The sequence below is a fragment of the Giraffa tippelskirchi genome, chromosome 1 (assembly GCF_054371585.1).
Source record: "Giraffa tippelskirchi isolate mGirTip1 chromosome 1, T2T-mGirTip1v1.2.pri, whole genome shotgun sequence".
In the NCBI taxonomy this organism is placed as follows: domain Eukaryota; kingdom Metazoa; phylum Chordata; class Mammalia; order Artiodactyla; family Giraffidae; genus Giraffa; species Giraffa tippelskirchi.
The window spans coordinates 159,008,226-159,024,871 of NC_137275.1; the positions used below are offsets into that span (position 1 = coordinate 159,008,226).

At 41.3% G+C, this 16,646-nt stretch overlaps 1 protein-coding gene across 1 annotated transcript in view; it reads left to right on the forward strand.

The window, feature by feature from the left end:
* GLIS3 (GLIS family zinc finger 3) overlaps nt 1-16,646 on the forward strand; it is a 674,355-nt gene that overhangs the window by 64,742 nt on the left and 592,967 nt on the right. The window contains exon 3 of the mRNA XM_081502011.1: nt 246-335. The gene's annotated coding sequence lies outside the window, so the exon portion shown is untranslated. The remainder of the gene's footprint in view (nt 1-245; nt 336-16,646) is intronic.

Here is a 16,646-nt window from a genome sequence, read left to right on the forward strand (position 1 = left end):
TAGCAACCCCTGGTAAAGTATCCATATGAGCTTCTCAAAGGACCAGGTTGGAATGGAATCTGCCTGCAATGCAGGAGACCTGGCTTCGATCTCTGGGTCAGGAAGATTGCCTGGAGAAGGGAATGGCAACCTATTCCAGTGTACTTGCCTGAGAAATCCCATGGACAGAGGAACCTGGTGGGCAGTCCATGGGGTCACAAACAGTTGGACACAACTGAGCGACTAACACTTTCTTTTACTTTCAGCCACTTTCAGAAGGAGAGGTGTCACCAGTACCCAGGTGACCCATGGGCTGTGTGGGGATCCTTTCCCTCTGGATAGAGCATCAGAGCTGGGTGAGTAGCAGACATTCCTCAAGCTGCCTTTTGAGCCTGAGCCATAAGAAGAAAATCAGATTGAAATCTCTGTAACAGGCATATGTTCACACCAAGATATTATAGTGAGTGAGTTGGATGAAATAGGGAATCATCTCAGCACCTCAACAAAATAATAAAGCTACACCTGCAAGTCACCTTATTTTGGAAGTCATGTAAGTAATTATTAGTCAATGAACACATTTATATTCTACTTGTAAAACACTGCCTTTTAAGGGAGAAGATGTGATTGGAGTTTAATAAGCTGAGTTATTAGGATTTAAATTCATGGATACAGTTTGTAAATTTATGAACATGATCTGCATAAAACCTTCAATATTAACATTTAGTAGGTTGGATACATGCAAATAGATGCCCATCTTAATGAATAATTGTAAAGCATTTTATACTGTTATAGACATTCTACAGAGTCATGGTTCTGAATTTTTAAGTTAGCAATTAGTCATCTACTGGATATTCAGTGCAATAATAGTATTCAGTGTGTTTTCCCAAGCCAGTCTGATTAAACAGCTAATTATAGTGCTAGTTATTGTGGTGATGGCCCCCAAGTTTAAAGGTATTCATAATAGTTAGACATGGCTATATTTGGCAGTGTTTTGCTATTGCTTTAATACATAGAGAGCTATGTGAGTTATAATCTTTGCTCATTAGTGGTGTATGGAATGAATAGTGTGCTTGCATTAGTCTGTGCTCTGTAAAAACAAATGTAGAGTCAGATGTACAAAATCAGGAAAATCAAATGAATGCAGTGGGCTACTTTTTCTGAAAAACTTTGGCCTAAGATGTAAAGCTGACCTTTTTAATGGATATGGATTGTTTCTCACATATATTTCATCTGAATTAAAGGTAAGTCTTCTTCCTTCCACCCATTCAGTGGTACATAGCACCATTAAACTAAAGCTTGAAGGATACAGTTTTCCTTTGCTTGTTGTTCAAGAACAATGACCATAAAGAATTATCCAGTATTTGAAGAACAGATCCAAAGCCTAACTCCATGTGCCTTGGGAGACTACAGTCTTAGAACAATCCCAGATCATTCCGTTAGTCCCTGACATAGGGGCTCTGAAACAACAGCAACAATTGAACTGAGCTCTCCTAAAAGAAAGATATGAATGTTCCAAACCTCTCTCAAACTGTTCTGTGCTTTATGTAATCCCTAAGAAGAATCCTGAATTATTAGGGGGAACAGACCAAGGCAATCACAATAAACTTAGAAATAAATTCAGTCAAAAATAAGTACAGAGTATGGAAGGGATTTCTTTTTTAATGCAGAGTAATTATCCTGGAATTGGGCCTTAAATGGAACCAGGTTCAGCAAGTCCAAGTTCTAATTCCTTCTGGTTCACCCAAAAGTACCATTTTCTGTTCCAGTTTTGGTTACTCTGTGAGTCGGATGAAAAGTCCAAATTCAGGTGTACTGACCCATGAAGGTCACAGGAAAGATAATGCTTTATTTGGCAGTAAAAAGAGAATCATATTGAAATAGAGCCCTTCATATATTTTTAACAGCAACAAAAATGATAAAAAGACCGTTTCCCATTAATTAAGTGATCAGGTTGATCTCTAAAAACAAACTTAACATCATGTGCCTCGTGATATGATGTATCAAGAAGGACGCAACATTACTTCTTTGGTTTTCTTGACAAAAATGAATAATCTGAATCTAATCATGAGGGAAAATCAGGCAAATTCAACCCATGAGACATTCTACAAAATAACTAGCTTGTGCTTTTCATAATCATCAAGGCCAAATAACATAAATGAGAGCTAATATTAAAGAAGAATAAAGAAACATGAAAACTAATGCAATGTGTAATACAGAATTAGATCCTAGACTGGGAAAAAACCAAAGAGTTATGAAATTGTATCCAGGAAATTGATGAAAAATTAATATGGAAGGTACTCTATTTTCTATATCATCAGGGAAATGTAAATTAAGACAACAATGAGATGGTGCGTGCATGCTAAGTCGCTTCAGTTGTGTGCGACCCTAGGGACTGTAGCCCGCCAGGCTCCTTTGTCAATGGAATTCTCCAGGCAAGAATACTGGAGTGGGTTGCCATGTCCTTCTCCAAGGAATGAGATATTACCACACACCTATTCAGTTCAGTTCAGTTCAGTCGCTCAGTCGTGTCCAACTCTCTGCGACCCCATGAATTGCAGCACGCCAGGCCTCTCTGTCCATCACCAACTCCCAGAGTATACCCAAACCCATGTTCATCAAGTCGGTGATGCCATCCAACCATCTCATCTCATCCTCTGTCGTCCCCTTCTCCTCCCGCCCCCAATCCTACCCAGCATTAGGGTCTTTTCCAATGAGTCAACTCTTCGCATGAGGTGGCCAAAGTATTGGAGTTTCAGCTTCAACATCAGACCTTCCAATGAACACCCAGGATTGATCTCTTTTAGGATGGATTGATTGGATCTCCTTGCAGTCCAAGGGACTCTCAAGAGTCTTCTCCAACACCACAGTTCAAAAGCATCAATTCTGTGGCGCTCAGCTTTCTTCACCGTCCAACTCTCACATCCATACATGACCACTGGAAAAACCATAGCCTTGACTAGACGGACTTTTGTTGGCAAAGTAATGTCTCTGCTTTTAAACATGCTATCTAGGTTGGCCATAACCTTCCTTCCAAGGAGTAAGCGTCTTTTGATTTCATGGCTGCAGTCACCATCAGCAGTGATTCTGGAGCCCAAAAAAGTAAAGTCTGACACTGTTTCCACTGTTTCCCCATCTATTTCCCATGGAGTGATGGGACCAGATGCCATGATCTTAGTTTTCTGAACGTTGAGCTTTAAGCCAACTTTTTCACTCTCCTCCTTCACCTTCATCAAGAGGCTCTTTAGTTCCTCTTCACTTTCTGCCATAAGGGTGGTGTCATCCGCATATCTGAGGTTATTGATATTTCTCCCGGCAATCTTGATTCCAGCTTGTGTTTCCTCCAGCCCAGCTATTAGAATAGCCAAAATCCAGAACACTGACAACATCAGTGCTGGGGAGTATGTGGAAGAACAGGAACTCTCCTACACTGTTGAGAATACAAGATGGTGTAGCCACTGTGTAAAGCAGATTAGTGGTTTCTTATAAAACTAAACACGTTCTTACCATACAATCCAGTAGTTAAATGCTCTTTTATCTTTACTCCAAAGAGCTAAAAATGTATGTCTACACAAAAACCTGCAAAATGATGTTTATAGCTGCTTTATTCATAATTGCCAAAACTTGGAAGCAACCAAGATGTCCTTCAGTAGCTGGAATGGAACATTTTTCAGTGTTAAAAATTAATGAGCTATCAAGTCATGAAAGAACATGGAGGAACTTTAAGTACATATTACCAAGTGAGAAGATAATTTAGAAAGGCTATATACCATATGATTCCAACTATGTGACATTCTGGAAAAGGTAAAACCATGGAGAGAATAAAAAGATCAGTGGTTTCCAGGAGTGGAGGGGAGGAAAGATGAATAGGCAGAACACAGAGGATTTTTAAGGCAGTGAAAATATTCTGTGTGATATTATAATGATGGATATATGTCATTGTACATTTCCCAAACCCATAGAATGTACAATATGAACCCTAAAGTAAACTATGGACTTTGGATTATTACAATGTGTCAATGTAGATTTTTTCTTAATAAAAATGATGTACTGTTCTGGAAGTGATGTTGATAATGGGGAAGTTCATGCATGTGTAGGGGCAGGGGATATATAGGAAATCTCTGTACCTTCCTCTCAATTTTGTTGTAAACCTAAAACTACACTAAAGAAATAAAAGTCTTAAAAAGGGGCAGGGGATATATAGGAAATCTCTGTACCTTCCTCTCAATTTTGTTGTAAACCTAAAACTACACTAAAGAAATAAAAGTCTTAAAAAGAATATACATTGTTGATAATAGTATTGTATCAGGTTAAATTTCCTGGTTTTGATAATCACAGTGTGGTTATAAGAGGACACTCTTGTACTTATGAAATACATACTGGATTATTTACTGAAGGGGTACAGTGTCTCCAAACTTACTCTCAAAAGATTTAGGAAAGGAAAATTACAGATAGAGATATAAGTAGAAATAGAAAGATATATAAATAGAAATGTGTCTATACAGAGGGACATGCATGTATAACAGAGAAAAAATGGAAAATGTAAGCAGAATTTGGTAAATTTATTTAAAAGGTATATGAGAATTCTTTGTACAATTACTGCAAAATAAAAAGTTATAATAAGTGGCTGCCATTTATTGAGCATTTACTTCATGTGAAACCATGCTCTAGATGCCATACAGACATTAACACAGGTAATTCCCACAATGGATTTAAGAGATAGGATGGCCCCATTTTACAGAGGTGGAAACTGAGGCCCAGAGAAGTAAAGTGATTGTTAAGTGACAGAGGCCTGGTCTCATCCTGGGTTGTCCAATGCCAAACCTGGGGTTTTGGCCACTATACTCTCCTCTCCATTAGAGGTATATTTTTATAATTATGCATGCTAGTTATCACCCAGACCTTGCCAAAGCAAGTTCCTCTGGGATCTCTAAGCTGGCTTTAATACAGTCTTCCTCCTTCAGTACAAAAGCCTGTCTCCACACAGCCATGTGCACACATGAGCTCTGGAGTTACTTCTGGGGCCACAGGACAGCCTATCCCTAGGCATATCTCTGGCCTCCTTAGTCATTACCCCATCAGTAAAGCCCCTGACCAGTCATCTCCTTTGTTGTCCTTATTCCCTTCCTTCTTGGTGCTCCACACTTCTCCCCAGTGCTCACTGGAACCCCCTCTGATTTCCTTCTTTCTTGTTTTTTTAAGTGAAAGTTGGCTCCAACCTGAGATGCTACTGCCTGCTAAACACCATCCCCACAACAGACACACAAAGATGTGCATTGTTCTGTTTATCCTCTGATTCATGTTCTTCTTGTGATAGGAATGGCCTTTTCCAATTGTCCAAGTGTTGAATTGTGTCACTCTAAAAGATATGTTCAAGTCTCAACCCCTAGTACCTCAGAATGCCACCTTAGTTGGAAACTGGGCTGTTGCATTAGTTAAGAGTAGATGGGGTCATACTGGGGTAGGAAGGGCCCTGAATCCAATAGGTCTGATGTCCTTAGAAGAAGATGATGTGGAGACACAAGAGGAGAGAATACCACAGATGATGGAGGCAGAGACTGGAGTGATGCGTCTGTCAGCCAAGAAATACCAAGGATTGCCAGTGGCAACCAGAAGCTAGGAGAGCAGTATAAAAGACAGTCTCTTTCAGAGCCTCTAGAAGGAACCAACCCCACTGACACCTGACTTGTGGACTTTTAGCCTCTAGAACTGTGTAAGAATAAATTTTTGTTGTTTTAAGCTACCTAGTTTGTGGTACTTTGTTATGGCAGCCCTAGAAGCCTGCTTCAAATTCCTCCTACATCAATCAGTAAAAATCTCTTCTCTTTTAAGGGTCCTGCCACTAAATTGTACCTCTTTTACTCCGTCTGATCACTGAAAAATACCAGCCTCCCAGCCACTCTTAACTGGTTCACTGACCCTTTGGCTCCTTTTGTCTCCACCCCTTCCTGTTACCTGCTGATATTCCATGTGTTCAAATGACCCTGTAGATGAACTTTCCAACACCTGAGCCTCAGTTTTTTAGCCCCAACTCCAGTTCAGTTCAGTTCAGTTCAGTCGCTCAGCCGTGTCCAACCCTTTGCGACCCCATGAATCACAGCGCGCCAGGCCTCCCTGTCCATCACCAACTCCCAGAGTTTACCCAAACCCATGTCCATCGAGTCGGTGATGCCATCCAGCCATCTCATCCTCTGTCATCCCCTTCTCCTCCTGCCCCCAATCCTTCCCAGCATCAGGGTCTTTTCCAATGAGTCAACTCTTCGCATGAGGTGGCCGAAGTATTGGAGTTTCAGCTTCAACATCAGTCCTTCCAATGAACACCCAGGACTGATCTCCTTTAGGATGGACTGGTTGGATCTCCTTGCAGTCCAAGGGACTCTCAAGAGTCTTCTCCAATGCCACAGTTCAAAAGCATCAATTCTTTGGTGCTCAGCTTTCTTCACAGTCCAACTCTCGTATCCATACATGACTACTGGAAAAACCATAGCCTTGACTAGACGGACCTTTGTTGGCAAAGTAATGTCTCTGCTTTTTAATATGCTATCTAGGTTGGTCATAACTATCCTTCCAAGGAGTAAGCATCTTTTAATTTCATGGCTGCAATCACCATCAGCAGTGATTTTGGAGCCCCCCAAAATAAAGTCTGACACTGTTTCCACTGTTGCCCCATCTATTTCCCATGAAGTGATGGGGCCAGATGCTATGATCTTAGTTTTCTGAATGTGGAGCTTTAAGCCAACTTTTTCATTCTGCTCTCTCACTTTCATCAATAGGCTTTTCAGTTCCTCTTCACTTTCTGCCATAAGGGTGGTGTCATCTGCATATCTGAGGTTATTGATATTTCTCCTGGCCATCTTAATTCCAGCTTGTGCTTCCTCCAGCCCAGCATTTCTCATGATGTACTCTGCATATAAGTTAAATAAGCAGGGTGACAATATATAGCCTTGACATACTCCTTTTCCTATTTGGAACCAGTCTGTTGTTTCATGTCCAGTTCTAACTGTTGCTTCCTGACCTGCATACAGGTTTCTCAAGAGGCAGGTCAGGTGGTCTGGTATTCCCATCTCTTTCAGAATTTTCCAACTCCAGTAAACCCCACTTTACTGGAGTTACCTCCATCTTTGGCTTGGAACCATTCCACATCAGAAATCCTTTGTAACCACTCTCAGACCAAATCCCAAATTCTTCCCAATATCATGCATTTCCTTTCTTAAAACTCTTGTTCTTCAGCCTCCTAGTTTCCGCAGCTTCTTAAATCTCAGCCTCATATTCCAGCCATCACCTCTCTAGCCTCACTTGTTTCCTTCTTTGACTTGGCCCACATGGTTGATGACCTAAGCTACAATTCCATTCAGTCTCTTAATTCTTCTGCAGCCTGGCTGTTTTGCCACAGCCACCAGGCAAAACTCAATCTTGAAATCTGCAATGTGACTTTCCTTCTGTATCCAGATTGTCAAGTGATACGTTGGAGAAAAATCACATCTTCAGATGGGTTGGCTCCAATACAAAGTCAGGGTTAACACAGGAGCTCAACTCTTTTTCTTGTCCCCTGTCATCTTCTTTCCCTTTCCCCTCAGGAATGACTGCTGACTTATACTCTTCTCAGGTCCCTCATTCTCAGCAGAGAAGCTGACTCCTTCATAAACTACAATAGTGAGTCCTTTGGTAATGAACTATTCGACATTCTAGGTCCCCTTCTATAAACACACCCACATCCATATGCACCTTTACCTCTCTCTGCCAATCTAAAAGGATAGAGTGGTGGTGGTGGTTGAGTTGCTAAGTTCTGTCTGACTCTTGTGACCCCATGGACTGTAGCTCACCAGGCTCCTCTGTCCATGAAATTTTCCAGGCAAGGATAATGGCATGGGTTGCCATTTCATTGTCTAGGGGATCTTCCCAAACCAGGGATTGAACCCGTGTCTCCTGGCATTGCAGGTGGTCTCCTGCAATGCAGCCAGATTCTTTACTGGTTCTACCACCAGGGAAGCCAAAAGGATAGAGTGCTTTACTCCAAGTTGAAGCTATTCCTTCTGCTTGTTCTTTTGATCCCAGCCTTTCCATTTACCCTCAGACCCTGATTCTTCTTTCTTTTTTCTTTTTTTAAATAAATTTATTTATTTTAGTTGGGGGCTAATTACTTTACAATATTGTAGTAGTTTTTGCCATACATTGACATGAATCAGCCATGGGTTTACATGTGTTCCCCTTCCTGGACCCCCCTCCCACCTCCCTCCCCATCCCATCCCTCTGGGTCATCCCATTGCCCCAGCCCTGAGCATTTGTCTCATGCATCGAACCTGGAATGGTGTTCTGTTTCACATATGATAATATACATGTTTCAATGCTATTCTCCCAGAATGTCCCACCCTCACCTTCTCCCTCAGAGTCCATAAGACTGTTTTATGCATCTGTGTCTCTTATTCTGTCTTGCATATAGGGTTATCGTTACCATCTTTCAAATTCCATATATATGCATTAGTATACTGTATTGTTGTTTTTCTTTCTGGCTTACTTCACTCTGTATAATGGGTTCCAGTTTCATCCATCTCAATAGAACTGATTCAAATGTATTTTTTTTAATGGCTGAGCAATATTCCATTGTGTATACGTACCACAGCTTCCTTATCCATTCGTCTGCTGATGGACATCTAGGTTGCTTCCATGTCCTGCCTATTGTAAACAGAGTTGCGATGAACATTGGGGTACACACGTCTCTTTCAATTCTGGTTTCCTCGGTGTGTATGCCCAGCAGTGGGATTTCTGGGTCATCTTCTTTCTTATAATGTCAACCCACTGTTAAAGTTTCTCTGATCTTATCATCAACCACTTTTTTTGTTTAGGCTCCACTCAAACTACTGTGCTCTCCTCCCCTTAACAGTTTCCTACTTCTCACTCACTCCTCAACTCACTAAAAGCTGGCTTCTAAATTCTACAATGATTTGCTTGTCAATATCATTAAGACCTCCATACTTGTAATCAAGGGGTCATTTTAGCCCTATGTTGCTTGTCTTCTGTGCTAAATGTAACATTGTTGGAATATTCTCTCCGGAAATTTTCTGCTTTCTTGTCGTCCATGATAATAGTTGTTTCTATTTTTTCACCTATATTTCTACCTTTTTCTCCTTTTCAGTTCTCCCTTCCCAATCTCTACATTTTGCTGTTACCTGGGTTTCCATCCTTGGTCTATTACTTTTCCCTTGGGTCATGACTTTACCCCATATGTTATTTCCTTAGAACTTCCATGACCCCCCAGTTGAAAATCAAGTTCTTTTCTTATACTACTTTGTAGTAGCTTCACTTTTTTGATTAATGTCTGTCACCACCACTAAATAGTTAACTCTATGAGGACTAAATAACTAAACAATTAACTCTGTGAGGACAAGAACCAAGAATTATTTTGTGCATCTACTGTATACCTAGTGTTAAGTGCAGTGCCTGGCCTGTAAGGAATATGACTCCTAGATCCAGCCAGACAAGTACATTCCATGATTTCCAAGTTGATAGCTCCTGCCCTGACTTCTCTCTTGATTCCCAGATTTATATAGTCAACTGCTTATTAGACACCTCTATTTATATGCATTATAGTCATTTTAGACTTTTCTAAAACTAAACTTATCTTCCTTCTTCTAATGTACTTGTTGTCTTCTATTATTTATCTTCAGCCACTCAGACATAGGAGTCATCTTATGATGACTTGTACTTATCCATTCATTCTCCTATCTAATCAATTACTTAATCTAATCTATTTTAGTCTAAATCTCTCTCAAAGTTATCCTTCTTTTTTTTTTTTAATAAATTTATTTATTTTAGTTGGGGGCTAATTACTTTACAATATTGTAATAGTTTTTGCCATACATTGACATGAATCAGCCATGGGTTTACATGTGTTTCCCTTCCTGGACCCCCCACCCACCTCCCTCCCCATCCCATCCCTCTGGGTCATCCCGTTGCCCCGGCCCTGAGCCCTTGTCTCATGCATCGAACATGGAATGGTGTTCTGTTTCACATATGATAATATACATGTTTCAATGCTATTCTCCCAGAACGTCCCACCCTCACCTTCTCCCTCAAAGTCCATAAAATTGTTCTATGCATCTGTGTCTCTTATTCTGTCTCGCATATAGGGTTATCGTTACCATCTTTCAAATTCCATATATATGCATTAGTATACTGTATTGTTGTTTTTCTTTCTGGCTTACTTCACTCTGTATAATGGGCTCCAGTTTCATCCATCTCAGTAGAACCGATTCAAATGTATTTTTTTTAATGGCTGAGTAATATTCCATTGTGTATATGTACCACAGCTTCCTTATCCATTCGTCTGCTGATGGACATCTAGGTTGCTTCCATGTCCTGGCTATTGTAAACAGTGCTGCGATGAACATTGGGGTACATGCGTCTCTTTCAATTCTGGTTTCCTCAGTGTATATGCCCAGCAGTGGGATTGCTGGGTCATGTGGCAGTTCTATTCCCAGTTTTTTAAGGAATCTCCACACTGTTCTCCATAGTGGCTGTACTAGTTTGCATTCCCACCAACAGTGTAAGAGGGTTCCCTTTTCTCCACACCCTCTCCAGCATTTATTGCTTGTAGACTTTTGGATAGCAGCCATTCTGACTGGTGTGAAATGATACCTCATTGTGGTTTTGATTTGCATTTCTCTAATAATGAGTGATGTTGAGCATCTTTTCATGTGTTTGTTAGCCATCTGTATTTCTTCTTTGGAGAAATGTCTGTTTAGTTCTTTGGCCCATTTTTTGATCAGGTCGTTTATTTTTCTGGAATTCAGCTGCAGAAGTTGCTTGTATATTTTTGAGATTAATTGTTTGTCTGTTGCTTCGTTTGCTATTATTTTCTCCCATTCTGAAGGCTGTCTTTTCACCTTGCTTATATTTTCCTTTGTTGTGCAAAAGCTTTTAATTTTAATTAGGTCCCATTTGTTTATTTTTGCTTTTATTTCCAATATTCTGGGAGGTGGGTCATGGAGGATCCTGCTGTGATTTATGTCGGAGAGTGTTTTGCCTATGTTTTCCTCTAGGAGTTTTATAGTTTCTGGTCTTACGTTTAGATCTTTAATCCATTTTGAGTTTATTTTTGTGTATGGTGTTAGGAAGTGTTCTAGTTTCATTCTTTTACAAGTGGTTGACCAGTTTTCCCAGCACCACTTGTTAAAGAGATTGTCTTTTCTCCATTGTATAATCTTGCCTCCTTTGTCGAAGATAAGGTTTCCATGTCTGTATCACTGCCCATAGGGAGGGCCCACCATCTCTCACAGAGACTATTCCTCTATCACCTGCCTGGACTCTCTGCCTTTGCATATATGCCTATCTGAGACTAAAGTCATCGAGCTTAAATGCAAATCTGAACATATCACTCTCCTTTAGAAAGCCTTTTTATGGCTTCTCATTGCCTTGTTGTTGTTCAGTTGCTCAGTCATGTCCAACTTTTTGTGACCCCATGGACTGCAGCATGCCAGGCTTCCCTGTCCTTCACCATCTCCCTGAGCTTGCTGAGACTCATCTCCACTGAGTCGGTGATGCCATCCAACCATCTCATCCTCTGTCGTCCCCTTCTCCTCCTGCCCTCAATCTTTCCCAGCATCAGGGTCCTTTCACATGAGTCAGCTCTTTGCATCAGGTGGCCAAAGTATTGGAACTACAGAGGCAGGGGCGGGGGGAAACCATCCAAGTTCCGTGAAACCATGTAAGGTCTTCTGTGATCAGCAGAACTAGTTTTCTCAGTTGCATCAACTGTCACTCCTTATCTTGGACTTCCTACCCTGATAATACCAAATGTTCACAGGTTCATCCATTTATCCCCACACCTTTATTTCTGCAGGTCTAGTGACCAATGATGCTCTTCTCTTCATAAAAGTACATCACACCAAAAGTCATTATCACCAACATTATCCTCCTCATTTATGTTTCTCCCTATCTCCACCTAAATGGACTGAGTACCTTGAGAGTTGAGCCATATCTTGTTTATTTTCATTGCCCCATATCTTACGAGCACCCAGCCTGACACATAATAGTTGCTCAATAAATCTCTGCCCGCCTGACTTGCATGTGCTCGGAACATGAATGTGCTGGGAGCTGGCAGTATGACAGTATGGTTTTGGAACCATTTTCCTGAGGTTCTGAATTATTAACCAAATAAATTTCTTCCTTGTCCAAAGGAAACAAAGACTTACATAATATCCAATATTTCCTGATGCCAGTTCTTGTACATATTAGTCTGTTATGAATGGCCAACTTAGACAAGGAACAATAACTAATCCACTGGGTCAATAATGTCATCATGAAATGCTTTATTACTCGCCTGATCACCCCATGCTATCCTCACAATTAAAACAATAATCATATTCTACATTAACTCTCCTTTCTGATTCTAAGAGGATAAATATGTGCCCGAAGTCACCAGCTAGATAATGAGAAAGAAAGAAAAATGTACTTGTAAAATTTGATCCTATAAATAGTGTACACACGCCATTATTTTATTTCTGTCAGATCCCCCAAAGTGGGATTGTTGGATTAAGGAAAGCTCCTTCAGTTAAAAAACAAACAAACAAAAACAAATTAAGCTCCACTGTTTAGGGACTAAAACAGATGCAGTGAACCAGGAAGAACAGTTGATCTTGGAGAGGAAGCAGTGAGCAGTGGCAGGAAACGAGATATTAATTCCCTGCCCAAGAATTGAACCTGGGTAGTCTGTATGAAAGCCAGGAATCCTAGCCACCAGACCAGCAAGGGATGAGACTAGAAGCTATTTTTCCCTAGATCTTTGCCCCCATTAAAAAATACATTTCTCATGGAGGCGGAAACTGCAAATGCAGGTACAGAGTTTATTATTAGAGACATAGGAGAACAACAAGTGATAGAGCACACAGAGAAACTGTTTGTTTAGTTAGGATAGAAGCAAGGCAGAGATGCATACTGGGAGAAAAAGGTTGTGAGCTTCCCTCCTAATGAGTAGGAGTAAAGAGGCAGTTAAATCATTTATATAGGGCAGATCTCTTCCAGGTCTTTGTTTACCTCTAGCCAAATATCTGGTTTCTTTTTCCACACCTAACCCACCCTAGGACCCCCCCGCCCCCAACATCCATGTGCATCTTTTTCCAAGATGGATTCCAGCCCAGCGGCCTATGGGATCACATAGGAGCATCACCTATTATGGGGTGGTGCCCCCTCCTTTTGACCCCCAAGGAGCCTTTCTATACATGTGAAATGTCTCCCTTGTCCCAAGGATGGGAAATATATGACCTTCTGATCTCAAGGTTCAGCCCCTCTCTGTTCCTGCCATGACTGTTATCTTAAGGTATCCGCAGGAGACAAAGCCTGGCTATTTAGGCTGTTTCAGTTGTTATTTACATTTCAAAGAGCAAACAGGGTGCTGGTTCTAAATGTCTAACCCAGAACCCACCTACCCTCTGTTGCAGGAAATGCAAACCGGAGGCTAGTTTTCAGTGTCTGGTCTGAAACCCATCTTTTTCTTGTCGCAAGAAATATAAACCTGGAGGCCAGTTGTAAATATCTATCCTGAGGCCCATCTGTCTCCTGCCTCTCAGTGACCTGAAGAAGTTATTTCAGTTATTTCACGCTAGCCAGAGACTTATCTGTATTCTTGTTTCCACTTGTCACTATGAGCACCAGTAGAATTGACTCAGAGAGTGGGCTGCTTTGAGATGCTTCCTCTGATGAAGACAACAAAAATAAATGATTAATTAATCTAGAAGCAAAAGAGTATAAGCAGTGTGTCCTTCCTGCTTTAGCTTCAATACTTTGAAAGGATGTTGCATCTGGGATGGGGTGATCTTGGTAGTAAAAGAAAACATTAAAGTCCAGGACCAGATAAAAAAAAAACAAAACAGAAACTGTGTCCCCCCATTAGAATCTTAGGTTCTGGGTTGCACTGAGAGGTAACTGACTTCAATGCCCCTTTCCTAAGAGGGACCACAAACCCCACCTAAGACATGGAGAAGGCAAGTTACCTAGAGATCCTAAGGCGATGACCTTTTGTAAGAATAATGATAGCCTCCAGGTATTGGAACGTATGTTTCCTGAGGCAAAGTGCTTTACTGAATCTCTTGACAAGGCAATCCTCTTTCTGATTTTTCTGTCCTCAATGGAGATGAAGAAAATGTGATGAGTTTTCAAATATCAAATAAACATTTACATAACTGCTGGAAAACGTGAATACCCTATCCTGCTCTGCCCTACTCAACACACACACACCCCTCCTAGACTTTTATCAGGAACAAACCTGACAATAAGGAACAAACTCTTTGAGTACAGTCCCGTTGTCTCAGGTGACCCAGGTAGAGTGATTTTTCAGTTAATGTGGAAAGCCTTTAATGAAAATCAGGCCTGGACAGAGGTCTATTGTTACTAATTCAAAAGAAGCAGGGTTAAAGCTACATCAACAAGTGAACACACTCCTTATATAGACTAGACAAGGTAATCTCTGGAAGAAAGAACTTTCTTCTTTCTGTTTGCTTTTAGGGAACATCAAAAGGCAATCTGGAGGCAGATCTGTGAGAGGTGAGGCACCCTCACCAAATGTCCCTTCACAGGAGAATGCACCCTGTAGAAGGATTTTACAGAAGGGTATCAGAGAAATCCTCCATTGGCATCTAGCTGAAACCAGAGGTTGCAGAATATTCCAGGCTCAACAGCTGGCTGGCACTAGGACTCTACATCCTGGCAGGAATTGTAGAGAGTGATAGAAAGCAGAAGAGGAGATACAGAAGTTCAGTTCGGTTCAGTTGCTCAGTCGTGTCCGACTCTTTGCGACCCCATGAACTGCAGCACGCCAGGCCTCTCTGTCCATCACCAACTCCCAGAGTATACCCAAACCCATGTCCATTGAGTCAGTGATGCCATCCAACCATCTCATCCTCTGTTGTCCCCTTCTCCTCCTGCCCCCAATCCTGCCCAGCATTAGGGTCTTTTCCAATGAGTCAACTCTTCGCATGAGGTGGCCAAAGTATTGGAGTTTCAGCTTCAACATCAGTCCTGCCAATGAATACCCAGGATTGATCTCTTTTAGGATGGATTGGTTGGATCTCCTTGCAGTCCAAGGGACTCTCAAGAGTCTTCTCCAACACCACAGTTCAAAAGCATCAATTCTTCAGCACTCAGCTTTCTTCATTGTCCAACTCTCACATCCATACATGACCACTGGAAAAACCATAGCCTTGACTAGACGGACTTTCGTTGGCAAAGTAATGTCTGCTTTTAAATATGCTATCTAGGTTGGCCATAACCTTCCTTCCAAGGAGTAAGTGTCTTTTCATTTCATGGCTGCAATCACCATCAGCAGTGATTTTGGAGCCCAAAAAAATAAAGTCTGACACTGTTTCCACTGTTTCCACATCTATTTCCCATGAAGTGATGGGACCAGATGCCATGATCTTAAGTTTTCTGAACGTTGAGCTTTAAGCCAACTTTTTCACTCTCCTCTTTCACCTTCATCAAGAGGCTCTTTAGTTCTTCTTCACTTTCTGCCATAAGGGTGGTGTCATCTGCATATCTGAAGTTATTGATATTTCTCCCAGCAATCTTGATTCCAGCTTGTGATTCTTCCAGCCCAGCGTTTCTCATGATGTACTCTGCATATAAGTTAAAGAAGCAGGGTGACAATATACAGCCTTGACGGACTCCTTTTCCTGTTTGGAACCAGTCTGTTGTTCCATGTCCAGTTCTAACTGTTGCTTCCTGACCTGCATACAGGTTTCTCAAGAGATAGGTCAGATGGTCTGGTATTCCTATCTCTTTCAGAATTTTCCACAGTTTATTGTGATCCACACAGTCAAAGGCTTTAGCATAGTCAATAAAGCAGAAATAGATGTTTTTCTGGAACTCTCTTGCTTTTTCGATGATCCAGTGGATATTGGCAATTTGATCTCTGGTTCCTCTGCCTTTTCTAAAACCACCTTGAAAATCTGGAAGTTCATGGTTCACGTATTGCTGAAGCCTGACTTGGAGATACAGAAGAGTGGGGCCCAAATAGAAGAGGAGATGACTAGAAGATAAGGAAACAGAGGAAGGTTAGGAAGGTAAGAAGCCTTCATGGGGATTCTAACAGTTCTGAAACATGGATGACTTACTCCTCTTCTGAGAAATAAACAGAATCTTAGCTTTTTTTTTTATTTTTAATGCCACAATTTATGTTTCTGCCCTTAACTCTCTACTTCTTTGGGTCGTACATAATCTTTCAGGAAAAGATTGATTGAAATCTTCTCCCAGCGGAGTTCAGTGAAGGTGAGAAAGTAGAAGGACAGGTAGGCATGCTACATCTGGGGGCATCTGTTCTGTCCCACGATAGATTGCTGGGTAGGGAAGGGCCACAACCAGCCTGAGGGAGAGTAAGTTGATTCCCTGTCTCATCTGACTGCTGCCCTACCCTCTCAAGAGGGTCACAGGCTCCTAGCAGTTTCAGGCTTTTACTTAATGTACACAAACTCTGTCAGGGATTTGAACCTTCACAAAATTTACTTATGCTGTTTACTGCATATAATATGAATTACTGCATCCTACACAAATTATGGGGGCTTTCCTGGTGGCTCAGTGGTAAAGAATCTGCCTGCAATGCAGGAGACGTGGAGACATAGGTTCAATCCCTGGGTTGGGAAGATTCCCTGGAGGAGGAAATGGCAACCTGCTCCAGTATT